General features: G+C 36.9%; 1 protein-coding gene across 1 annotated transcript in view; it reads left to right on the top strand.

The window, feature by feature from the left end:
- The window catches only part of ctnna2 (catenin (cadherin-associated protein), alpha 2), a 468,558-nt gene that overhangs the window by 106,551 nt on the left and 335,487 nt on the right, over positions 1 to 26,520 (top strand). The window lies entirely within an intron of this gene.

Raw genomic sequence — 26,520 nt, 5'->3', positions numbered from 1 at the left:
TTAACGGAAATTTTAGTTAACTAAAAAAGCACTGGTTTGGGTCAGGTTTCTACATGGTGAGTTAAAGCCAGAGGGCTTACTAAAATATTGTCATGAGTAAGAAACACTTTTTTATTTTTATTTTATCTTATTTTTATGTAGAAAATTTAACAGACAACAATAAATGTAGGTAAAACACCAAACCTGAAGCCATATTCATGATATTATTATAACTTGTCAACACCTGCTAACTATAGATAACTATAACTATAAGATTACTTAAGCCTAAGATAAGTTGCGTAATTTGTCGACCGGTGTTCTAAAATACTTTCTTCTATTCTAGTATATAATGATGTAGTATAGTTAGGGCAGGACTTACGGGGCCGGGGGCCAGAAGAACGCCACTATGCTCTATACTGCTTCCCAGGCCTTCCTGCGCCACCCCGACGTGGCTGCTACACGTGCCAACCGCGACTATGTCTTCAAGCAGGTCCAAGAGGCCATTGGGGGCATCTCCAGCTCTGCTCAGGCCACTTCACCCACCGACGAGAAGCACGGCCACGCTGGCATCGGCGAGCTGGCCGCCGCTCTCAATGAGTTTGATGTGAGTACACTCTGTATTGTTTATTACAGCATATTTAGTATGCAGTCACACCGTCTGTAAAGTGATGCAATTTTTTCATTGTTTTTCAATGTTTTAAACTTTCTCCTTTTTAACTTTTAAGTATGCCATTTAGAAATCGTTGTAAAATCTAACAAATCTAGAAAACTTAATAAATCTAGATGCAGGACATCCCCCCCCCCCCTCTTAAAAATAGTCTTTCTAAAGACAATATAACAAAAACATCAATGGAAAACCATCACAGAAGTATTAACTTCCTGTCAGAGACTGTATTTGGAATAGTAGGCTGCCATCTAGTGGTTATAAAGGTGATCATAAGTATTACTATTTACAAATGCTACAACAATTTTTGAAAGTATGTAGTAAGTAATGCTGTTTGTTTTTAGACACCTTATAATGTTTGGAATATTATTTGTCTGCCCTCTGTTTATCTTCACCAATAATTTTTTCAAAATTATATCTGTTTAAATAGTGATTGACAACAGGTGCTGCACATTTCAGGTGCATATTTGACACTAAATAGTCAAATGTATGTGTATAAATAGTATCAAATCTATTTGTACACTGAAATGAGATGAAGACTCACAGAATGCTGGTTTAGAATAAGTTGTTTTGCTGTTTATGTTGCCTGGAGGCAATGCTGTGCAACAATGGAAGGACATTCATCAAAAGCAACTGTAATAAAAAAAAATTACAAATGGTATCCATTCCATTTCACTTTTGCACAATGGTGCTTCCTAGACAACAAAAACTAAAGAAATTCCTCATGTGATATATTAAAGATGTTTATTCAGTATGAAACATGAATCAGATTTTGTAGTTCTCCAGAGTGCACATCAGCTGGTGTACCACTAGGACATAGTGTGAGAAATTGCCAAGAAATTGCCTTTTATTGGTTCATTCTAAAGCATCCCTTAATTTTTGAAAATTTTATTGCCATTTTATTTGTACATTGTGCTTGCAAAGTGAAGAAAATGGGTTTATTGCAAAATTATTAGCAAAATGTGCACTAATGTGAATTACTAGAACAGGTAGTTGAGATTGAGTTGAGATCAAAAACTATTGAGGTTATGTTTGGGCCCCATACCTATACTACAAATGCCCTCAACTAGAACATTATTATGGAGTAACACAAAATACACAAAAATTTAAATATGCTTTCAGGTTCATATACTGTATACAATTAATAGGCAACATGTCTAGCCTAGTCAAAGTGTAGATGTAATATTAAATAGTCACTATAATACAATAAATAGGATGTGATATCTCAGCTGAGAGATCAAAACCCTGAAATAACACGGAGCAGAAAAAACCAAAGAGATGTATTATTATGAAAATGTATTGTCATATCTTTGTCCTTTTATGTCAGATTCTTAAATGTAATAAATTCAATCTGAATAAAAAAAACATGTTGGCTATTAACAATCAAATGAAATCACTATAAACAAAATCCATAGATGGATTTTGCATATGTTATGTTAAGTTTAAATACAACATTTTAATGTAGAAATATTAAATGATTGTAAAAATGAAATAATGAGCTACTTTTTAAAATATGAAACTACAACCGCCAGTTGGTGGCAGCAAGTGACTGTCTTAATAAGTGAGTTGAATCCTTAAATCAACCAATTTGTTTAAAATGCTAATTCATTTAACTTAGCAAATGACTGTACTAATAGGCTGTTTGAACCATTTACTGGTCCGTGTAATGCTAAGAAACGTAAGTTACATAATCACATAATGCCAGAATATTAAGTATATTGTAGTTTGCTTAGCCAGTATTATAAATTAAACTCAGAATTTCATTTTAGAAACAGTTTTGGTGGAAAACATTCAGGTACAGAAATTATCTGCTCAAATCTGCTCTTGACTAAATAACTTGTTCATATTTAATATGGATTAATATATACACCGTTTGAGAGAGGCGGGGCATAGAGGACCTACAATAATGTACAGTATTTGAAAAATAATGTGTTTTTTGAACATTAAAGCATGTCAACATATTCTGTTACACCAAATACACAAAATAATGATCTTTAAAAAAGCATCATATGACCCCTTTAACTCATCTAACCTACATTGTATATTAAATACATGTTTGCAGGAATTTTCCAAACGTGCGAAACCTGTGGGAATGAGTAAAACCAAAATGCGCAATCCTGCACCGAGATTCAGGACATGATTAAACATATATTCTATTATATAGAGATTTGTAAAATACATTTCCACAACTTTTCCAAAGCTTTCTGGGTTTTTCATGACCGTACGAACCCTGTAAATGGCTATTTTTTATTTTTGAAAATCGTTTTGATGAAATTTTTGCTCCACTTTTTTTGGTGGTAGTGAGATGGGACAAAGTCCCTGTAAGATATTAGGGTATTCTATAGTCTTTGGATGGGAGAGAGCGCTCAACTCTTCAGATTAATTTAGTGGAACATTAATATAACATAGAATCATCCTCTGTCAAGAATTGTGGCGTGAACGTGAGAATTTATCATTATCTTTCTAAATGTGTGCTCTTTTGGGCTAAAGGCTTAATGGAACCGTTTAAAGTAGCCATGTGATCACAAATTAATCAGCGATTCGGCGCAGACGTGATTTAATAAGTGTGTCCTTTTTCTATGTGAAACAAATCATAAATTCCAGTTTATGCTGTTTGATTATGGCTTCGAAGTTCGTAGTTGGAAGCTGTTAGCCCCGGCTGGCCCGTGTGCGCAGCAGAAATGCGGCTAATAATTTCTGACTGGCACATAACTGAACAAATGTAAACGGGTTAAGGCAGGGCCCTCTACAAGGCGGGGCCCCTGGGCTGCAGCCCATTCAAGCCCAATGGTAAGTCCGGCCATGAGTATAGTATATACAGCTATACTGTGGTTCTGTCTAACACTGCTCTGCTTATGTTGATTATAAATAGATGTATATTTTATTCACTACAGATAGGTTTAACTAAATTACAGTGTGATTAACACAGATTGTTTACCACATATTTGTGAATGTAGTGTATTTTTCTAAGGTATCATGCTGTTAGCTTAACACTATACAACATTACCATAAGTAAACCGCTTAATGGCTGGCAATATGTGACTTCTGGACTACCTGTTTGACAAAGGAAGACAGGGGGCAATGGAAGATGGTGGAGTGTTTGGGAAGCCGGTTTCATTGTTTGTGTGATTTTGTTTGTACGGAGTCACAAATGTCTCAAAATGTACACTTTTAACGACAACAATTTTTTCCTGTTTTCTTACATTTTCATAACCTCCTCTCCATCTCACCATTTCTTTCCTTCACTCAGTGCACTTTGCTTTTTTGAGGTCACTGTTTCTTGATAGTCAGTGTAAATGGAGGTTTTCTCACACCTGCTGGACAGCATTAGACTGTGCTTGTCAGTGATGTATTTTATTTCTGGAAGAGGAATCACAGCTGGAGGTGCGAGACGAGTGTGAATTGTAGAAACGTCCCGCTAATGAATCTCTGTCTCCCAGACCTCCTGCATTTCTCATGAAGCTCAGACACCCAATATTCACACTCTTATTTATCAGAGTAAATATGCATGTGGATAGATATATCCTGACAGAAAATCTGTTTGAAAATTCTGTGTGAAAATTTGTGTCCTCTACTAGGGAATGTTCTGCTTTGATATTCAGTCTGACCTGTTTTGAAGTAAGGTATGTGTGTGTGTGTGTGTGTCTGTGTGAAAGGTCAGGTTTTGCCTGGGTTATGGCACTGCACTCTATGACACGCTGTGGAATGCAAAAACCTGTAAATAACTACTACTGTATACCTGATATTTCATATTTGCATGATGGTGACAGGTTGAAAGTTGTTGGTATTTTATTTGTAGTTTTTACAAAACATTTACTGTTAATAGCCTATTACTGGTCATATACTTTCAGTTATTTTCATTATGACCTCTAAATGGAATGTCTCCATTTTGGCTAAGAAATACTTAGCAGTTTTCTTGTTTTATATTATTACTGAAAATATGGTTTTGCTTTTATATTTTTCATACCATATCACCCAGGCCTATTATAAATATTATTACAATTAACCACTTACTGTGCGCCCCTATTTTTGAGCATTTTCTGAAAAACGACATACCCAAATAAAAATGTCTGTAGCTCTTGAACCCTATGGTCTATATTTATAAATCTGGTATTGTTTGAAACTAGACACTTGAACCTTTGTTACTCTGGAGTCATAATAACTCAAAATTAGTATAGCAACAGAGTAAAACAAGGTAAATTGTACATGAAAGTGACTCACGATATCTTTGAATGAAATTCACTAAGGGAAAAAAGGATGAGGCTTTAATGCTAATGGCCTGAAAACACCATAAAGATAAAGCTGAATGTCTGACCATATTTTGATTCAAATATGAAGATGATACTCAATGGCCGGTCCTTCAGCATTTATGTTAACCCTTTCCTCTCTGGTGTATTGATTTAAAAAACAAGCTCAGAACATGGATCTTGAGTGTTTTAGCTTCCAAATGATATATAGTTTATGATAGTTGATTGAATATTGTTTTAAAACAAAGGTAATAAATAGCACAGACACGCCTAAACACGCCCTTCGGGCCCGTGCGGGTTAACAGGTTAAAAGTCACCTTCCTGTGTCATTACAAAGTCATAACAAGAGTCCTGTATTGCTAAATTCTGTATTACTTTGTACAGTAAAAGTAGGGATGCACAATATTACATTTTAGCCGATATCCGATACGCCAATATTTTTTTCAAACCATTTTAGCCGATAGCTGATGCCGATACCAATATATATTTCCCCTTTGTTTTGAAACAACACCAAATCTCTCCTGTACGGAAATAATAAACAATTATTATTATTTTTTTATTTTGATTAGTTTTGAGCAAAAACTTATGTTAAAACTAATTAACATTATTAAAGTTCTTTTTTAAATGAGAGTATATTGAAAGCTTTGAAAATGGCTATAATACAATTAATCAATCAATTTATTTTTAATTTGATCAATTTTTATTTCAGATGAAGTTGAAACCTTAACATTTTATTTGTGGATTTAACATTAAAAGATGGTCTAAAGCAAAAGGGCTGTAAAAATTAAAAAAATATTTTAGAGCTCCTTGTATGTAAGTTTTCATAATCCATTTGAAAAAACAACAACAACATAATAATGAATAAATCAGTATGTATTAAATTATTTAAAGCTGCATTCCATAACTTTTTTTTTTTTTTGGTTAAAAATTATCCCAAAAATGACTTGTTCAGATGATATTTTCCGGTGAAACTTCTTACTTTAAACATACTTCCAAGACGTTGTATCTGTAATTCCAAAGTACAGTTAATATCCACACTGGTGCGTTGACTGACAGCCCACATAATCACCTCAAAACATTAGATTCATCCGTGCTGAGGAGCCGTGCCAATGCACAACCCACATAAAGAAGATAATTCTGCAAATAACTGCAATTGCATGTTTCAAACAGAGATGACGACAAATAGGCAAAACTTACGGACTGCAGCTTTAATTTACAAGTGTCATGTTTGTGATTTTTATTCATGTAAGCTATAGCTTCTGATTTTTAAATCAAATCAGACTTGTGATTTGATGACATAAATTACTGCTTTATTTATTCAGAAACACAAGTGTTTTAATGGTATTTGTACAAGTAGGCCTACAGTGCCCCCTAAATAAATAAAAGGACAGACATTAGGACCTGGGAGTGGCCCTATCACACAACAGACACATCATTCTGTATGTGCATTCTCAAATTAAATGTGGCTATCCAAAACAGTGAATCTAATCACCATTCAGGCAAAAGTTTGCTTCAAGAATGATCACACTGCTGATGTGATCTTATCGCTAGCACACCCTGAGCACATTATTTGTCTTATCTGCAAGGCATATTGACAATTTTTTTTTCAAATTGGCCAAAGCTGGTTTACATATTAAGCCTTTATCGGCCGATTCTGATAACGTTCCGATAATAATGTGCTTCCCTAAGTCAAAGTTAGTAAACAATTTTGTCACTCTAGTTCCAAGTTTTAAATCTTATATCTATAATTTCAAAATGTGTTTTTAAACATCTATCCCATTGCAATGCCTTATCCCATAATCTTGCTTTGTAAGTGTGTTGCTGTTAACATGATTTCCGCTTGTTTTTACAAACTGGAGGATGATTCCAAATTTCTTTCTGTGGTAATCGACAGCTCCTCACAGTTGTTGTCGATAGAGCTTAACTGGTATTGAACCCAGGACATTGTTATAAAATCTTACAGAAAATACAAAACGGTAGAGTTAATTGAAGATGAAGAACGTGTAATCCTTGTTTGTTGATCCAAATCTCAAAATGCTGTGATCTTATTGGGTTTCTAAACAGGGTGTTACAAAATATGACTTGGAACTCACCAGAGAGTAAGTTGGCAATTTTTGCAGTTCATGCAGCATTTATAGCTTCTGTGGAACTGACTTGTGGCGCTATTGGGATGTTTATCAAATCTGTCGTGTGGAAGTTTACAGGTCTGAGGGATAAAGAGAGACATTAGCTCTGTGCCAAAACCTAGTGATTTAAGGCATTGTAAATGTATTCTGCAGTGAAGGCAATCCCTGAATGCATTTAAACAAGCTCAGAGTCAATTGTAATTGTGATTATAAATAATGGTTTGTTCTTCTTCTTTTTATATACATTACTGTTTAAAAGTTTGGGGTTGGTAAGATTTATTAAATTATTTTTAAAGAAGTCTCTTATGCTCACCAAGGCTGCATTTATTTAACCAAAAAACAAACAAATACAATTTAAAATAATTGTTTTCTATTATATTTTAACGTAATTTATTTTTGCTATGTTAAAGCTGAATCTTCAGCAGCCATTACTCCAGTCTGCAGTGATCCTTCAGAAACCATTTTAATATGCTATTTCAATGTCTCATTATTAACAATGTTGACAGCGTTTTTGCTGCTTATTTCTGTTGAAACCATGAGAGTTTTTTTTTTGTCAAGATTCTTCTATGACAAAGTTTAAATTAATAGCATTTATTTATTTATTTAGGTAGGTAGGTATTTCTTGTGGTCACTTTTGATCAATTTAGTGTGTCCTTACCAGTGTTGGGGAGTAGCTAGCTACAAGTAGCGACACTACTAGCATAACTACATTTTTCAGTAGCTTTAGAGTAGCGACGCTACTTTTAAAACAGTGTAGCTTTTCCTGTAGCTAACTACTTTTTCCAGCAAGTAGCGATGTAGCGCGACCAAACGCTACATTCCATTTTGCGTTCTGACGAGTCACAAGCCTGTAATGCACTGAAGCAGTGCAGGCAACGTCGAAATGGCTTGGAAAAGTGTCCCAATCAACCTGAATTCACCCTATTTTTTGAAATCATGATTACATTACAGTATGTTTTAAACCCCAAATATTTTACTTTTAACTTTATTATATTTTACTTATAACTTCCTCATAATTCTTCATTAATAATTATTTAGTTGTAATGTTAATTGTAAAATAATAATAATAATAATAATAATAATAATAAAAATTGAAAGTAGTTTCAATGTAGCTAGCTACTTTTTGATAGTAACTGCTAGCTACTTTTTGATAGTAACTTGTAGTGTAGCTAGCTACTTTTTCAGAAGGGTAGTTTGAATGTAGCTTAACTACTTTAATTTACCAGTAGCTTGTAGCTGGTCAAGCTACAGTTTCAGAGTAGCTTCCCCAACACTGGTCCTTACTGAGTAAAAGCATTAATTTCTTTCTAAGTAAATAAATAAAAGTATATTATATTATTAATTCTAAGAACTATCAATGAATATAGTTCTTATTCGAGTATCACGCAGTTAGCTTTGCAACATGATAATGTCAGGCATTTATGAAGGCAGCTGTCTCCCTAGAGTAGGTTTTGGAACGGGGTAATGCCCTGCAAAGTTACTCTTATAAATACAATCAAACACATAGCAGCCTGCGAAGTGAACATTAGGGCTTTACATCAGGACAAACATTGAGAATTAGATTATTGCAGCAGCTTTTGTAGTGTAACACACACACACACACACACACACTCATTCATGCCTGTTGTTTTCCTCAGAGAACTCCTTTTTCAATTTTGACCTGCAGGATGTCATCTCTGAGCAAACTGAACAGAGCATCAAAGAAACTGTCTATCCCCCATACAGCCATTTGTTTACCAGCGTACTTCAGTTTTAAAAACAAATGTCTAGTGTCTTGAGCTTGTAGGTTTCTCTCTATTAAAGTGCCTGTTTTGTTTTCTCATTAGTTCAGAAGAGAGAAGATGGACTGCTGTTTCGATTGCTATTGCTGCTGCTGATATTACTGTTTACTTTTAAGATGAGTACATATGCAGTAATTCTCGCTTCAAAGGCCTATGTTGTCATGTTGTCATACTGAGGTTTATTAAAATGTGTTTATTAGAGTGTTCGCTGGTTTTCACTAGTTGTGTCTGGCCAACAAACACCATTGGTCAAAATGTGCACATCACAGAGTAAACAGTAGGGGGCAGTGTTGCACCACACCAGAAATCCCTCTTCGGCTGAAAACAAGTGTGATTCATGTTGTTTCTTTCATGTCGTCTTTGGTTTGGTAGTCACAGACCTGACTTGATCAAGTCTTTCATTGCACTCGAAGCTCTGTATTGATGCTGTATCTCAGTGAGGGTTGAGTGTGTGGTGACCTTCTCAGTGACCATCTTATCTACTCAAACGAACCCACTGTGAAAATACCCATCATTAGCATTCCTGTGTTATACAGTATTCTGTAATATTCTTCCTCCCTTCCAGCCTTCCTTTGTTACTTTGTTCCTTGAACCATCATTTCCTCCCTCCTACTTTTGTTCCATTCTTTCCTTCATTCATTCTTTTGCTGACCCTCCCTTTTTATTCAGTGCTTTCTTCCTCCTTCTTTACTCCATTCCTCCTCATTTCATTCCCTCTATTATTTCCTTCCTTCTGACTTTTGCTTCTTCTTCCTTTCTTTGTTCCTTTTTTCTTCCCTTCTTCATTTATTCATTTTTTCTATCCTCCAGTTCTTCCTTCCATCCTTCATTGTTTTCTTTCTTTCCTCCTTCCTTTCTTGTTTGCTTGACTTTTTCTTTCTTTCTTTCTTTCTGTCTTTGTTTTTATCCTCTGCTTTTCCTTCCTTCCTTCCTTTGATTCTGTTAGTCCTTTCTTCATTTTACTATTCCTTTCCTCCTTTGTTTACTTTATTATTTTATTTACTTTCTGTCTTCCTTCTGACCCTCTCTTGTTTTCTTTCCTTTCTTCACTCCCTTCTTTCTTCTTTCAATTTGTGTTTTCTTTCTTTTCTTATTCCTTTCTTTATTCTATCCTTTATTCATTTTGCTTCCCTCCCTTCTTGTGTTTCTTTTGCTTCCTTGCTCTCTCCCTTTTTTTCTCATCTTTGCTGTTTTGAAAATTCCCCTCTCATACCTGCCCACAATCATTTCAGGTTGCTGATGGAAGTGTTCTGGGAAAAGACCCCCCTCTGGCTTACACACACACACACACACACGCACACACACACAGTGTCTGTAACAAAGAAGTTGTCATCTTTTATTATTTTTGCAATGTGTCTTTGCCCCTCTGGATTTTAGAATAGAGATTAGGTGTAGTTATTATGTGTACACGTGTGTGTGTGTATGTGCGTGTTGTCAGTTCATGACCTTTCCTTGTAGTTTTATATAAGTGGTTATTGTAGCTCAAGGCTTCCAGGAAATAATCTCTTTGTCAGAGTTGTCTCATTTCATGACCCATTCACATCTTCTACTGTGTCACTTCCTGTTTAAAATGATGGAAAATCCAAAATGGAGAGAACCCATGCTATTAGATTAATCTGTAGTACAAAAGTACCTGTCAAATTAGCGCTCACACCTGACAGACCACCAATGGGGCACGTCAGATGAGCTTCCTGTGCTCCTTAAATCATCTTATGTCAGCACAGTGACATGGAATAAATAATCTTCATATAAAGGCCAGTACACAACCTATACTACTCTCTCTCTCTCTCTCTCTCTCTTCCTTCTGACCCTCTCTTGTTTTCTTTCCTTTCTTCACTCCCTTCTTTCTTCTTTCAATTTGTGTTTTCTTTCTTTTCTTATTCCTTTCTTTATTCTATCCTTTATTCATTTTGCTTCCCTCCCTTCTTGTGTTTCTTTTGCTTCCTTGCTCTCTCCCTTTTTTTCTCATCTTTGTTTGTTTGAAAATTCCCCTCTCATACCTGCCCACAATCATTTCAGGTTGCTGATGGAAGTGTTTTGGGAAAATACCCCCCTCTGGCTTAAACGCACACACAAACGCACACACACACACACACACACACACACACACACACACACAAATGCAAAGTGTCTGTAGCAAAGAGGTTGTCATCTTTTATTATTTTTGCAATGTGTCTTTGCCCCTCTGTATTTTAGAATTGAGATTAGGTGTAGTTATTATGTGTACACACGTGTGCGTGTGTGGTGTGTTGTCAGTTCATGACCTTTCCTCGTACTTTCATATAAGCGGTTATTGTAGTTCAGGGCTGCCAGGAAATAATCTCTTTGTCAGAGTTGTCTTATTTCATGACCCATTCACATCTTCTACTATGTCACTTCCTGTGTCAAAATGATGGAAAATGCAAAATAGAGAGAACTCCCTGCTATTAGATTAATCTGTAGTACAAAAGTAACTGTCAAATTAGCGCTCACACCTGACAGACCACCATTGGGACACGTCAGATGAGCTTCCTGTGCTCCTTAACTCATCTGATATCAGCACAGTGACATGGAATAAATAGTCTTTATGCAATAAAAGACTAGGCCAGTACACAACATAGACCACACACACACACACACCTGTTACAGTATTGAATGGAAATTGTCTGGTGAGCATAAAATTCTGGTTGAGTTTATATATATATATATATATATGAGAAAGAAGTAAATATATTTGGTTTCTGGCTCATAAAAGTCATTAGAGGCATGCTGGAAGAATTGCCAAAAAAAAAAGGTAGAAAAAGAGAAATTGTACATGGTATAAATGTTACACTGGTCAATTGGATGTTATAGTTTTCAAACTTAAACATGCTCATGCTAATGTAAACCCCAGTGTCATGCACACATGCAGGGGATGCACACATATACATGCGCACATGGACTATATCAATCTATTCTCTTCATTCTTGGCTGTCTTTGCAGGCACACTCGTTATCTTGCCTAGCTTCTGCTTTTCCCATCCTGTATTTTCTTTTTTTCTCTCTCTTTTTGGATCTTGAGAGGGGATTTACAATGATTTAGGATTACTAGGGAACATTTTAATGGCTTATTTTGAACATAGCTTCATTGCATATTGTAGTCATCTGGAGTCAGAAATGGAGGGAGGACATGCATACAAACACCCACACAACAAAATCCCACTTTTTGATCTCTGAAAGTTTCAAATGTATGCCTGCTTTGGGCCTGAGTGTGTAGACTTTAGGATTAGAGTGGATTAAACAGACACAGCAGTGGGTTTACTAGTGCACGCCTGGTTCCTCGGACCTGGGTTTTTGGTCCTCTTATTCCTGCAGAGGAGCCAAACCCTTTCACAGAGGTTACCCAAAATCAATATCTGTCTCTCTTTCTGTGTGTTGAACATATTTAGTTATTTATAGGCCAAAGAGCAAAACCCCTTAATCTCAGCTCCAGTTTGGTTCACTGAATAACAGACATTAGAGTTGCACTGATGTTGAGTTTAGTAAATTTTGTTTTTTCATAGTTGACTAAGACAGGCTGTTCTTTAATTATTAAAACATCTCAGCTTCACATGGCATGCTCACAGACCACCCACAGTTTGTCTTATTTAAAGAATAAACCAAAGATGTTACATTTATGCTTTAAAAAAAAAAAAAAAAAAAGAGTTTGCCAACGAGGTGAGAAAAATTTACTTAATACAAGATATTTCCTCTGAAAACAATTCTTATGCTACTTTGCTTCCCACATATATTTTGTCTTGTTTTTGAGGATAATTGCTGGGCAGAAACAGCAAGTGTTCTCAAACCATCAAGCTGTATTCAGATTGGCTGACTGCTATGTAGTTTCCACAAACCATGGCCTTTATTAGTTCACCTGAAACCGATTTCGGGTTTAGCAGTCCTAACCGTCATGTTAAAACAAAATAAACTGTACTTCATTTAACTCTTAATTTTTCCATAAAAAAAGTATCTGAGCATTTTTGGTGCATAATGTCCTTCAAATGTGCAAAGCACGCCTGAAGTGGAAGTGATTTTGAGTGGAAAGACTCTGCTGGGGCTCACTATTGTTAATAAAAGGTTTGGATGCTGACCCCCACCAGCCGTCTTTTAAAGCTGTCTGGTCTCACGCTGTTCTTATGCAGTACAGCATAGAGGGTCTTTTAAAAGGTTTTCCTGTCTAAAACCAGCCCTTCAAGCATGATTAAAAATGATTGGTGCTGCTTTGCGAGAAGAATGCATTTAATGCTGGTCAGGATGCAGCAGAATATTGTGCACAGTGTAAACAGTAGTACCCCCGCACCCCCCAATTTTTTAAGAGAGGTTTGGTCTATATAAGTGTCTTCAAAACATGGCTGTTGACTTACATATTCAAAAGTAAAACATTCTGTCAGAATGTTTTTTTTTTTTTTTAAAGAAATTCATACATTTATTCAGCAAGGATGCATTGATCAAAAGTGACAGTAAAGCATTTTAGATTGCTACAAAAGAACAGCATATGAAATGTTTCGTGAGCATCAAATAAGTATATTAGAATGATTTCTGAAGGATCATGTGACACTGAAGACTGGTGTAATGGCTGCTAAATATTCAGCTTTGCCATCCCAGGAATAAATTGCATATCAAAATATATATAAAAAAGAATACAGGTATTTTAAATTGTAATACTATTTCACAATATTACTGTTTTTACTAAATTTTTTATCAAATGCAACATTGGTGAGCATAAGAGACTTCTCTCAAAAACATGTCAACTTTTGAATGGTAGCTCATATCAAAGACAACAGCTATCTCTGCTCTACATTATGAAGCAATTCACTTATACATGGGCCTGAGATGTATTTGGGGCGATTTTGAACTCTTAAATTGCGCTTGAAACTGGCTGAGGCTGAATTTTGGCTGTCCTCACAGTGTCTCTTGTGTAAAAATCACCACGTCTTGTTCTGTGAGTATGTAATTCTTTTCAAAGTGGACATTGTAACCTTGAGTGCGTGGCACACTCATTAGCATTCATTAGATACCACTATATTCTTAAGGGCCTCATGTGATGCTATGCTAGTCAGTGCACCTTTTGGGTTGGCTTTCACATCTTCCCCTTCACGCTGCTTTGTCTTGAAGTCAAGGTCATTTGTTCAAGGATTACAGGAAGCCAGTGTACCCACACCGTATGTTTCTGGAACAGCCATTGAGCTGAGACCAGTATGAGTGTGGAGCCTAGGCCAATGCTAAACCTTCCTGAACCGAGTGAGGAGAAGAGATTGGACAGGGATATTGAGCTGACTGCTTGGTTCTTGCCAAATGCAGATGCAGCTTCTTTTCCTGGCAGCGTGTCCAAGGTTTCTTTGTGAAAGTTTCCATGTCTCTTCACCAACCCAGGTAAAGAAACTTTGTTTGGGAATATATGCACAGCCCCCTGGGATGCTAGACAAAACCTGGAAAAGAGATTACGAGCACCACATCCCAATTGTATCTGCTTTTTGCAAAGCTTTTTTCTTAAATCACTACAGCAATGCAAAATATCATGCACCCTGTGGTCACAACAGAAATCTACAAACCTCCTTTTTACTCTAAACGTTTGTTGTAGAATATTTAACAGAAAGATATAGAAGCCAAAGCCTTTTTTGAGGTTCATGTTGTATGACATCTGGGCCTGTATTCTTAAAGCTTCTAAGATTCCTCTCAGAGAGCTCCTAATTTAGCTTGAACATTTCTAACTAGAAGTCTTAGCTTAAGAGTGATTCAGGACCAATCTGAGAGCAACTCTGGGCAAGGAAAAGTCAAAAACTTTCATGTTATTGAGGAGGCGTGGCTGACCCCGTTGCTAGGTATGACACATTCATTTGAAGGCTGTGATTGGTTGTCCAAGAAAAAAAAAAGAGCTTTTAAATAGGGTCTAAGCCTTCACTTTGAAATTACAGGCCTAACATTAAATACGCACACACACATACACACACACACACACACACACACACACACACAGGTTTGTTTTTGTGAAAAGTGGGGACATCCCATAGGCGTAATGGTTTTTCTACTGTACAGACCGTATGTTCTATTGCCCTACACCAACCCTACCCCTAAACCTACCCCTCACAGGAAACTTTGTGCTATTTCAGATTTTCAATACACTCCATTCTGTGTGATTTATATGCGTTTTGAAAAGTGGGGACATGGGGTAATGTCCTGAAAAGTCACCTTCTCCTTGTAATACCTATGTCATACCCTTGTCATTATAAAAATTTATGTCCTCATTTGTCACAAAAACGCGCGCACACACACACACACACACACGCACGCATTTTTACACACGCGTTAATTTATTTATTACATAGCAATTGAGAGAGAGAGAGAGATGACAGTTCCGTCAGTGAATTATTAAAAGTCCTTAAAAGTCCTCCTCCCTACTCCTAACTCCTTTTGACCTTAAGAGCTCTTTTAAGAGTTAAGATGCTTTTTGAATAACCCTTAACTCTTTGCACGAATAATTTTCATGAAAACGGGCCCAGAACTGATTTACGTTTTGTAGGTGGCTGTCTTTTTGGTAACAGAGGGAACGTATTATTGCATTCTGTATGGATTGGCAGTATATATGTCATTGACTACACTTCTCAAGTGTTATATATGGCATGTCATCCTATCGTGTAGCGTAACATGAAATGACCTCATCTCCTCTTGAATTATTTCAGTCATATAAATCATACTTCCATGGCCTTCCATATCTCTTTTCGGAAGGCATATCAGTCACGTTTATTGAGTTATGCCCAGCATATTGATTGCTATTGATTTCGTTGACACGTTTCAACTGCCTACATGTTGTATATGATATAAGTTCAGGCCATCAGTAAGTTCTGTCCATGAATGAAGATGTTCTCGAAGACTTGTGGGACTGAACATTCCAACACTCTTGTTTGTTTCAGTGTGGTCTTGGACTTCTGGACACCCCTGTGTTTGTGTATTCCATTCAGGTTGCACTCGGCATTTAGCATTATGTTCACATAATAGTATTGCTGGCACTTTGCTAATCCCTCGGTGGACTGGTGTATTATCTAAACAAGTCTATTAAAGCTCTGCTGTGGGTGTTAGCATTTTGTTGTTACTGGCTGTTCTCTCAGGGGCTTCATTCCCTAAACGCATCTTGGCTCCATTTCAGAGAGTTTTGCAGACTGTTGTTGCCCCAACAGTTCAATTAGAACTTATGGAATTAGGCAACTGCCAAGACGATTGGCAGGCTTTCGTCAATGTTCCTTAGATGTGTTTTTCCAAACACAAAGGTGAACTTGAGGTTTAGCATGAAAACGCTGTTTTGAGAGATCTTGCTCTCTGGGCTTAAGTGTGTCTCAAAGTCTAGGGTTGAGGGGGCGTAAAACTTTCCAGTGTAGGTGACCTCTTCACTTTATCTGGAGGATAGAACGTTCTCCTGACCTCAGCGGCTTTGCTATTGTAAATACATTCACAGGCTAGGCTAGCAAAATGTTATTTTTTATGAAAGCTAGTGCTTTTATTGCAAAAATCTCCCCTTTCTCTCTCTCCATCTCTCCAGCCCCCATCGGGGTCTATCAGTATATGGCAGAAGTCCACATACTGTGTTTTTATAGATGTTACATTATTAGAGGCCACGTCTATCAGCAGCCCAGCCGACAGATGAGTGCCGGTGTGTGATCCAAAGATCTGCTGTGTTTGACTGGCTCTCTCTCTCTTTCCCCCCAGGCCTTGTGCTGCAGGATCAAAGGCAATATTTAATAGAGAACAGGCTAATGCGACTCAATACCTTCTAACTGTGGTGTCCTTGAGATCAAACCAGGACTACGGGACTACTGGTGAACACTCTGAACACTCTGGTGATGGGAACTATATGCCTAAGGGGAAACAATGCAGTGAATACATTGATGTAGTTGAATTTCGTTTAACTTGCCTCCCTTTACTCACATTTTTCTATGTCAAAATCAGCATATTGACGTGATTAATAACATTTTTGTTAACACTGATTCAATGTTTATCACACCAAAATTCCAGCCTTCATGTCAGCAAACCAAACGTGCAGAATAACTGACAACCAGAAATTGTTTCTGATAGAAAAGTGCTGGCCGATCTCCTGGCAGTTTTTTTAAAAATTATTATTTATTTCATTTCCCAGCATCTACGACACAACAGTCGCTATCAGGGCGGACATGAGTATGTTTATCACCGGCCCATAGAAGTAAAAAAAAAAAATGGCGAAAGACTGGAATGAGCAGTCTATTCAAATTCAAATGAATGGTTTTCAATTATTGTGATGAATCTTTTTATCACATCAACATTCAGGAATGCAGTTATTGAACACAGTATTACTGATATCATGGAGCTCTGTCTTTTAGTCACTAAGGGATCATAGACATGTTCTTGCCTTTCTTTCATAATTTACTCACAGTCATGTTATTCTAAACACATGTAATTTGGGGTTGGTAAGATTTATTTTATTTTATTTTTTTGGATACAAATCTTTTGTGCTTACTAACAAGCAGAGTAAAAACGCTAACATTGTGAAATAATATTACAATTTAAAATTGCTTGTTTATTGCAATATATTTTAGGATGCAGATTGAGCTCCAAATCAGCATATTAAAATTATTTCTGAAGAATCATGTGTCACTGAAGACTGGAGTAATGGTTGCTGAAAATTCAGCTTTGCCATCACGGTAATATATCACAGTTTAAAATGTATTAAAATAGAAAACTGTTATTTTAAATTGTAATAATATTCCATGAATGAAGATGTTCTCGAAGACTTGTGGGACTGAACATTCCAACACTCTTGTTTGTAGTGGAGGTGTGAGACCAATATCCTCCCAGACTATATCTGTTGATCTGCCTATCTGTCTGCCTGTGTCTAGGTGACACATTTTAACATGGGAGTTGTGTGTGTGTGTGTTTGTGTCTGAATGTGGGTTTAAAATGTATTAAAATAGAAAACTGTTATTTTAAATTGTAATAATATTTCACAATATTACTGTTTTTACTGAATTTTTCATTAAATAAGAAGGAGCCTTTGTGATCATAAAACTTCTTTCAAAAACATTGTAATTATTCCAAACTTTTAAATTGTAGTGTATGTCCACAATGAAAGCAAAAATGCTGGGTGAGCAGCCAATCAGAACATATTTGAAGTTCTCATCAGACCAATGAGATTTCACAGTGGGTGGAGCTTGCCAGAATAATAAGACAAATATAAACAAAGCAGCTATGCAAATGTTCTGTTACTTGGAATGAAGAAATTCTGATTACGATGGAATAAATATCTGTTATCATCTGATTCAGATGCTGGATTTTTTTCTTGCACTTCTGTAGCTTGTATTTGTACCTATTTGCATTATGGACCTGCATGGCACAGTCGACTGGTCATTCCTTGTCATGGGAGACACATCCTAGTGTCTTACTGCTCTTAATCCTCATTAGGAGCTGAGCAGACACAGCTTGATATTGATTGCTATTGATTTCGTTGACACGTTTCAACTGCCTACATGTTGTATATGATATAAGTTCAGGCCATCAGTAAGTTCTGTCCATGAATGAAGATGTTCTCGAAGACTTGTGGGACTGAACATTCCAACACTCTTGTTTGTAGTGGAGGTGTGAGACCAATATCCTCCCAGACTATATCTGTTGATCTGCCTATCTGTCTGCCTGTGTCTAGGTGACACATTTTAACATGGGAGTTGTGTGTGTGTGTGTTTGTGTCTGAATGTGGGCATTGTCTTTGGGCCAACACTCGTTTTATTGCTTTTCCTTCACAATGTCAGCGAGCAAGGCCACATCATCAAGTTGTCATTCCCCAAGCAACACTCATCTCGCAAGTTCACAAACAACACATCCTTCTTTTCCACATTTCTGTCAAACTCACCTCAATACACAGAGGAACCCATATTGGATGTTGTTCTCCTTTTTTCTGATGTCACAGATTTTATTTGGCCTAATAGACATTTTTAACATAATTTTTCCTTTAAGAATCCCCAGGCGTTCAGCGCAAGGTTGGCCAAAATTCAGAATTTACTGAATCTGTCTATCGTTATAGCATTCTAGCAATCTGTCTATTGTTCTGTCATTCTATCTGTTGTTCTATAATTTATAAACCTTTAAACTTCAGGTCTTTTAATTATTTTTCCTTCCAAAACTTTCAAACAAGGTTTTGTCCAGCCAACATTCAAAGTTTGTCTTAACACATATTGTTTTTATAATTAAAAGTACAGTTATTTAAATTTTTTGTGATTTTTTTTTTTTTTTTTTTGTAACATGTGACATTGTATTTTCTCTTTTTAAATCCTAAAACTGTATTTCCTCTTTATTTCATGCACTATTTTCAGTGTGGTTTCGTACTTCTGGACACCTCTGTGTTTGTGTATTCCATTAAGGTTGCACTCGGCATTTTGCATTATGTCATATAATAGCCATCCTAGTGTCTTACTGCTCTTAATCCTCATTAGGAGCTGAGCAGACACAGCTTGTCAGTTGTCGTACCATTGGGCTGTTAGATGAAGCTGTTCTGAATTATTAATAAGGCTTCCCTGGCCCCTGCCGACGAGACATGTATTTGAATGGTAATTGCATGTTTGTATCACTGTGATTTCTAATTATATTCTCCCTCTTCTGATGGATAATAAATAAATTCTAATGACTAGGGTAAGCCGGACTGGTAATTACTGCAACTCCCAGCAGGCAAGTTAGTCGCTACTGAAAAATAAACACAGGAAAACACACACTCAAGCGTATATAGGAAGTGTTGATGGAGTGCTCCAGCGGACCATTTTTTTTCCTGCAGCAGCTGTCGCAGTGACCACACAGATGAGCGGGACTCCCGCTGGGTCGCGTCAACACCTGCAGGGCCCCCCGCGCTTGAGCCCAGAGACTCGTTTGGCTTTCTGGCTGGGTGAACGATCATCACATCAGTCCTCTTGCTGCAGAGAATATGGTGTCATAAGAGGGCATTCGAACCCTTCAGTGACTCCATTAGCTCCTCTGTTCATGCACGAATGCTCTCCACACTGCAGATGTGCACAAACCGAGCCAGAATGGGCACTCCGTTTGAGCCAAAATGACAGCCTAATGTCCCACTTATTGCGTTGGAACTGAGCATGATTTCCCAGATCTGCCAGGTCCCCATCATCTGTCTTTTTCTCACACTTTGCCCCGCGGATGCGTAATGCCTGGGCATTAAGGGCCGGACATATGCTTTTCAGCTGGCTCTAAAGGTCCCACTTGACTTTATCTCCTGCTAACAGACAAAAAGCACACCCACCTCTGAGCAACACGAGTAAAATGGGGCCGAGTTTGTCCCACTACAGGACAGAGGATGGTTTTTCGAAGGTTTTGTTTAATAGCCACACAGAGGTTAGCCAACAGATATGAACTTACTTTGATGATGCCATTTTTTGCCAAACTACAGCCATCTGGCCCTTTTTGTTTCATATTTATACTGTTTCAAAAATATCCATTATCATTCCCATTCATCTCATTGTCACTGGTGGGAAAAATGATTTCATGCTTTAAGATGCATCCAAAATAAATTTTGTAACTTGTAAATTGCCTGTTGTAATGTAATTAAATATTTTATCAATGTTATTAAAAAGCTTTATATAAATAATATTAATTTAATATTTCAATTTTGCTTAGAAAAGTTACTTCAGCAAGGATTTTTTCGTTTGGCTGAAAATGGAGAAAAATGTTTACAGGGCTTACAGGAGCAAAAACTTGAACCTTTGTTTCAGCCTTTTTTAAATGGGCACCAGACTGCATTATAATATCTGTTTCATGTTTATACTGTTTTAAAAGAGAGACATAATTTGACTCAAGGAAGTCTATAATACCTGGAGAAATATACTGTATGTTATCATTCCCATGCATCTCGTTGGCACTGGTGGGAAAATTACAGTCCATTTCACACTTTTAAGATGCATCCGAAATTAATTAATGTTAAACTGCTAAATTGTCTGCTATAATTTAAATAAATATTCATTCAATATTGCATTATATGTTTCATTTATATAAATAATATTTATGTAATCTAAATGTTGCATGCTAAAATTATTTCAACATGGAGATTTCCAAAGAACTGTAAATGGAGAAAAATGCTTTTTGCTGCCAGATGGTGTAGTTACGGCATCCACCAGCAGGGACTAACAGGAGCAAAACCTCAAACCTTTGTTTTGGCCTTTTTAAGTGGGCACCAGACTGCAGGGTCAAGATGCTGCAGTAACTGTAGCCAGGGCACAAAAACCTGGCACCGTGGTTGTGGCCATTTCCTCTCGTTCCCACACGTATCCCTTACCCCTGAGTGCTTTTTTCCAGCATACAGGCACACTGTCTTGATCCCGAGAGAGAGCCTTTAGCACTGCTGAGATTTATACCTCCTTAAAGCCAGCTTTATAGGTAACAGAAGACCACTAAACGGGGCCTAGCAGCCTGTTAATAGTCTGTCCGTGGGCCTGTCTATTGCCTTTTCACTTCTTACACCAACAACAGACAGATTTTGTCACCTCTCTGTATAAATCCACTGTTGGCTCTTTTTGAAGTATTTAAACACAGGACACTAAGCCATATTGACTTTTTACTATTGCTTTTTTTGTTTGTTTGTTTGTTTTCTGCTACCTACAAAGGTAGACTTTTAAAGAATCAGGGGTCAATTTGAAATGCTGTGTAGACTCATGTTCAACTCATAATTGATTAATTGAGTTGAATATTATTGAGTGTGTATGTATTTATTATTTATTTATAATTATTTTTAATTAGGGTTATTATTTTCAACATTGTATGAGTACTGCTTTGTTATTTAATTGGCTGTTGTGTGAGGAAACCAGGTAACTGGTTGTGAATAACTGATAGTGTAGTTATTAAGAAGGTTGATAAAGACCTTTACAAAAAAAAAATGAGCAGCCGTCTAATATTGCAGCACTGTTGTTCAGCAGAACTCAGTACTCTTTGTTATTTAGCTCCAACAATAAAACTTGTCTTGAGAGCAGAGACAAATGTAGTTGCTGCTGAATGTTCCTGGTTTTACTTAAGTAAAAATCTGTCTTTACAACTTTTACTTGTAATGGAGTCATATTTGACCAGCAGTATCTGTACTTTCACTCAAGTAATGGAGTTGAGTACTTTGTCCGCCTCTGCATTTCTGAGAATATATTGTTTTCTTTCAGGGAACTACTTTGTCCTTCTGTTTTGAACAAAATCATTCATAAAATTAAGATTTGTTTCCCCCTATGTAATAAAGTGATTTGTAACTGTATATTAAATTATTCAGGTAAATGGCCAACTGTCTTTACTAATGTACGAATCCCCCAAGGAACCGCCAAATTAGGCTCACAATTCGGTTCCTCTGGAAAGCGCACTGGTGTGTGCTTCTGGTAAATAATGGATGAAGTCCTATAATGAGTTACCAGAACACTACTGTATGTTAGAGAAGCTTTCACATTCTGTTCATATTCTCTGGCTTTTTGATCCCTACCACAGACTGCATCTCTCGATTCCATCTTTTTAACCTAATCTTTCCATTTTCTGTCCTATATCTGTGAGATCAGACACAGCATGAATTTGAATGAGTTATTTTCAGTTATTTCATCCTTAATATTGTTAACATTTAGGAGCACCTTCCCATATCCTTCAACTGCATCACATCTTATAAAAGTACAGTTTTCTTCAATGTCAGGCCAGTTATGGCTCATCCATTTGGTCCTCAGTCTGAGCTTAACCCAATATGGGTCGTGCTGTTGGAGGAAGGGCCTGACTTCCCTTTCTGCCACATTAATTACCCACCATGTTTGTAGTATGTTGACAGATTTGCCGCTGCACCTCTAGGAATTCCCTGTGGTGCCCATCTGCCGCCGTGGCCAGCGTGCGCCATGCTTTAGCAGCCCTGTGCTCGGAACAGGCTCCCTTGACACCGAGAGGTTGTGGGGTCCGTTCCCTTAACTCTCGGCTTACAAAAAGACATCCAAACAGGCCAGTGCCAGAGAGAGGCCGGGACAGGCTCCAGCCTCATTAAGAAGCCACGAGTGCCCTCTGCTGGCCCATTAAAAGAAGCAATGATTAATGAAGCTGCTCTACCAACCTCACAAGAACAAAACATTTCGCCATATGTTCAACAGGCCAAATATGGATGTGAGATCGACGCCTCATCGATTTCCAAACTCTGCCAAGAACAGGTCAATGAGATAGTCTATCAATAACAAAGCACTCTTACTGCCGCACAGACGAGCAAAGTTCTTGATTGTTTTGTTTGGCTAATTAGCATATTTTCCACTATAGAGAGATTCTTTATTCCTTTATTATTGTGTGTAAGCTGCAGCGCCGCATATTTTATGAGGGTAACGCTTTCATAATATATTCCATACTGCCGTTTGTCAAGCGCGAACTGTTTTGATAAGATGTGAGATGAAGAGGCTTTTTGCTGATTTGTGTGTCCACTGAGGGAGACTAGGTGATTGCATTCCAGTGTTTGAAATGAGGAGATGTATTTGGAAACAGAGGATGGGCGATGTGGGACATGAAAGTGCCGGAATGCCAGGAGACTCCAGAGTACCGACAAAGCTGATAGCTTGTGGAAATAGTCGCAGTCGTGTAAGCAAATCGGTTAGAATAAGGAAATAAAACCACATTTCTGCAACGTGGAGAGGATTTTAAAAGATGCTGTTTTAGAGAGGAATTCCCACACTGCAGAAGCTATCAACACATTGATGGGCAGACTATTTAGAAGATTAATTTGAAAATTATCTGGATGATTTTCACAGAACTCATGGGTTTGTAACGACTAGCATGGTCGTTGATCATTTCAAAAATATATATTGAATATAATTTTCTTAAATTTTCTGTTGTGCTGGCCAGTCAGTCAGTCAACCAATCAACTGTAAGTCCGATTTAAATTGGTTTACAACAGGGAAACTGTGTTGTTACAGAACAAAATTGCGGGCAGAAAGAATACAAATGAAAACTAAGGGCCATGTTTACTAAACAAGGCAAATTAGCTCGAGAGCACAATTCCAGAAAAGCACTGATGGGAGTGGAAAATTCTGCGGATGATCTACTGACAATGTGCAAATTAAAGAACACAGACGCAACATCTCATTTCCATAATGACCAATGCAATCTACCAAGAGCAGCGCAAATTAGCATAAAGTCACAAACAAGCAGAGCCGATGCTAATCCTCCGGCATTCCAAATAAATTAATACGAGTGGAAAAAATTCTCTTCCTTCTACCACACACTCTCTGTTCTCTGCAGTGCCTCCTCCTGGCAGCAATAATCGCAGCCATGTCAAGCGCAAAATGGGTTAAGACATGCTTTTTTGGGGCGGTAAATCATGGCGCAAATACCAGTAAAGTGACTACCGCAACCCATAGTAAATAATGTTGCTTGATGAATTTAAATACTCTCTTCACATAAATTTTGCGTCTGAAAGGGACACTCCTACAAATGCATATGCAATAAGGTCAGCCAAAAAAATTACTGTGTCCACGCCTTTTCATAGCTAATTTTTTATCTTTAGTAAATCCTGACAGTACTGTACTAATTTCCTGGCACAAATCTGGCCCATAAACTCCTCAGTTAGCTTTCACTAGATTAGTTTCAACAGTCACTATTTTTTAAACCAAAGGAAAATGCATATGCTGTTGAACACAGTGTTTTATTTCAAATGTTTATATAAATATAATACATTAAATGTAAATATTCCATGTGGACTTAAACTGCATATAAGCAAACATTGCTTTATGTTCTTCAGGTAATTAAAAAAAGTAAACAGTCAGTAATAAAAGACTAAGAGAACATTACAAGCAATATAACAAAAAAATACAAAATAACAAAGAGACAAACTGTGCAAGTGATGCTTGAAATAAAGCTGTTCAATTGTAAGTCGCCTTGGATAAAAGTGTCTGCTAAATGAATAAATGTAAATGTTAATTGATAGTCTTCATTGCATTCATTTTAGATAATACAACAACACTGTTTCAGAGTTTGCTGAGAAGCTAATTAGAAAAAATAGCTGTATACAGTTATATAAATTTCTTCAAATTCATGCTCAGTTGTTATATTTTCAAGACATAAGTGGCTGCATTTCCCTTTTTTTTCACCTCACTTTTAGTGTTGACTTTGTACCAAAGCATTGGTAGTTGTGCCATCCCTGGTTTTCAGAGTTTCAGTCATTAGTGAGGATGGATGGCCATATTGGCCAGTGTTTAGAGCTCAAAGGCACAAAGCTGTACTGAGCTTTCTCCCAAACCCACACACAAACAGACTCCTGCATTCTCCAAAGGATTGATTGAATGTTTACTGAATTCTTGTCCCCACTCAGCCGCTGCCTTTGTACCGGCATTTCAAAGTATCTCTGCTCATTAACATAATCAACACGAGTTTGTTGTCTTATTTGAATACAGTTTATCTATGAGAATCTTAACTTCACCAGATGTCCTTGTCCATTTGGCAGTTTTTTTTTTCTTGCCTCCATTCCATCTAGATGTTATTCTGTATTTAAAGATGAAAGCTGGGTTTTAATATATTTATATATCTTTCTTAAAGAAAGGGAATTTTTTAGTATTGTTCTAAAGAATGCACAACCTTCAACCTACTAATGTCTAAAAAGGAGCATATAGTTGTGATAAAGCAAGGGATTGATTGATTGATTGATTGATTGATTGATTGATTGATTGATTTAGCATCCTCTTGGGAAATTAAATGAATAGTCCTGAAATTATTATTTTAGCTTGGCCTTTTTTTTATCAGGGTTGTGTGCAGGCTTTTAGCTATTTTAGCAGGGTTGTGTGCAGTTTGGAATGTAAGATGTAAAATTCAATTATAAGTAAGTAGATAGATAGATAGATAGATAGATAGATGCTATGCCATGTAATACAATTTTATAATATATGTAATACAATATAATATAATATACATAATTTATAGTTTTGCATCCAATGTACACACTTTAAAAAGCATTCTCATTCTCATCATTCTCAATTTTGAATGCTATACAACCCGCAGTGATTTGCAGTGACCTCAGTGAAGGGTCAGAGCAAGTGACCCCCTCTTGACACTTCTTCACATCTTCATCCTCTACACTGATAAAAAAATATAAGAGTGTCCACAGCATTACCTCACAGTGCCTGGGGGAGCCCCCTTTGAAATATTTACACAGCCTACTGGTGGCCTGGAATTACTGGCCTGCAAATTTGATGCAACACTTCAGTCAGCTCTCTCTGTCTGTTGTGCTACCTAATGAAAAGTGACAGACAAGAAATAAGTTGCTCTTGCATGGGTGCCTTGGCCCCTTCTCTCTTGTTTTTGGCTCCGCTTCTGTGATTTTAACCTCGTACACTTTATAGTTTGTTGGTTCCATACATTGCAGTGCATGTGTCTTTTTTAAATTATATGTTGCAGAGACTTCTTTGATTACTTTACCAGGTCACCTATATTTATGTAAGCTATATAACAGAGCTGAAGTCCTTGGAGTTTCAGACCACTTGCCCTATTTGGCCAGTGCACAATTGTTACATATTGCATTTGTTATCTTGTCTTTTTATGCTTGGAAAGTTCTTTGATACACTGAACATTGTTTTTGCAAATTGTATTCATTAAAATCAAGCCAACGAAGAAACATCATCTAATTGGCTAACAGAAGTTTTGCCAGAACTGTGAAAATGGCCTAGAAACATCAGTGTGAACTAAAAATTATGAACCAATCATATAATCACTATAAACCACCATATACCATTGTTG

This window comes from Sinocyclocheilus rhinocerous, unplaced genomic scaffold (assembly GCF_001515625.1).
Source record: "Sinocyclocheilus rhinocerous isolate Xijiao unplaced genomic scaffold, SAMN03320098_v1.1 scaffold2252, whole genome shotgun sequence".
Taxonomy (NCBI): Eukaryota; Metazoa; Chordata; class Actinopteri; order Cypriniformes; family Cyprinidae; genus Sinocyclocheilus; species Sinocyclocheilus rhinocerous.
The sequence above is the reverse complement of the archived record's forward strand: the minus strand, read 5'-3'. Positions and strand labels throughout refer to the sequence as shown.